Below are 1,864 nucleotides of genomic sequence, written 5' to 3' on the forward strand. Positions count from 1 at the left end.
TTTAGAAATGCTCCCCTTCTAATTCCAAGCACTTATTCCAAAAAGAGGCTATTCTGTTCCATTTCAGTTCCATTAAACATCATCTGATTGCAATAGGAGCCATCTCTCACTTTGCCCCGCAGGATCCTGACCTTAACATATGCTGAAAACTGCAGCATCTCCTCTTGCAAACGAAACAGAGATGGAAAGAATGGGAGGGAAAATGAACTGAGAATAAAAATGAGGAAATGTAGTTACACCTACTTGGACTTTGCTACAGTTCTCTACCAGGAAATAGCTACCCAGAAAATCGCATTGCTGTAATGGGAAAATCCAGCCCGCTGAATGAAATCAAAACAGTGGAAAACTCAAAATACAGTCATAGCTAACTCTGGGGGCATGCATGTGGAATGTTTTGAGAAGAGTTTTCCACTTGCATTATGCTGCTTGGTGGTATAATTGCTCTGGAGCCAGACTACGCAATAGAGTGCATGATTTCTTTTCCTGCATTGTGACCAAAGTTTGTTCCGGGGGGCGGAGGGGGAATTACGTTATATCTCCAACGTTTAGAGAGCCTCTTCCACATTAAAGCTGATGCTTTATTTAGGATAATTATTTATTTAGGATATCTCTAGGCTGCCGCTTCTGAGTCCTGCTTTAGAATCATTAGTGCTGTGAATATTTTGAGTTCTGAATCAGCATAGAAATATCACATAATTTCCAAATGATGCTTTTCAAGTCTCTGATTATTTGTAGAAAACCTTCCCAAGGTATTGCAAACTAAGCTTTATTCGGAATACAGAATCCTGCTGACTCATACTAAGGATCTCGGTAGTTCCAGTATCCTGCTTCCAACTGTGGTCAACCGGATATTTCAGGAAAGCCAACAAAAGAAGGCATGGGGACAACATCTCTCCTGTAATATTTTGTTCATGTATTCTTCACCTTTATACCACAACCTTTCTCCAAGAAGCCCTGGATTGCATAGTATTTGGTCTCTACCAGGCTTTCTCAACCAGAGTTTCACAAAACCCTGGGGTCTCTTGACAGCCCTGGAAGGGTTTCCAGAATGGTTGGGAGTTAATTTTTAATATAATTTTAAAATGTGTTAAACATGTATCTGGTGATATGACCGTATATGGTCCTGTCAACTCACTCACCGCCACCACCGTTCATGAGTTGCCACCACCATGGTTGTGTGTGGGCCAGGAAATAGAATCAAAAGTCTGGTCTTCCTACTTCAACTGCCCAACCTAAAAGTTAACATCTACTACCAATGATATAGATATACTTTAAGTGTCCACTGCTGCAGCAAGCAGGTGGCTGCGGAGGACACAGTGGTGGCATGGGTTCCCCTGCAGCCTGTGGGGGTGCAGGCAGCCCCTTCCATGGTCACTTCCATGGCAGACTTCCATTACATCTCCAAGGGCAAGGGTGCTGCTAAAGACATTTTCATATCAATCAATCAATAAGAACCACAGTCTTCTGTGTTGGTCTCAGGACTGGCGGGAAATAAATTTTAATAATAATAATATTACAAATGTATTCTCCATTTTGCAGTCTGTTTCTCCACCCCTCTGGAAACTCAACGCAGTTATTTTACATGCCCCAATCTGGGGAGCAGTATTTAGAATGGGTTGTGAGGCTGAACCTTGGTGAGTCCTAACTCTGTTCTGGGCTATAGAACAAAGTCTTGAAAGTTCACAGGGGTCTTTCTCTTCTCAGCAAGAATACTTTCCAGAAGAATGGCAAAGTTTTCCGGTTGGAAGGAGTCCATGGTTACAAGAGTTATTTCCGAGCTTCATGGGGAAAACTGAGCAACCCTTCAGCAAAACCCTGCAAGTGACTATAATTAGACCATGGCCAATTTGCTATTTTAGATGTC

This window comes from Paroedura picta, chromosome 7 (genome assembly GCF_049243985.1).
Source record: "Paroedura picta isolate Pp20150507F chromosome 7, Ppicta_v3.0, whole genome shotgun sequence".
Lineage (NCBI taxonomy): Eukaryota > Metazoa > Chordata > Lepidosauria > Squamata > Gekkonidae > Paroedura > Paroedura picta.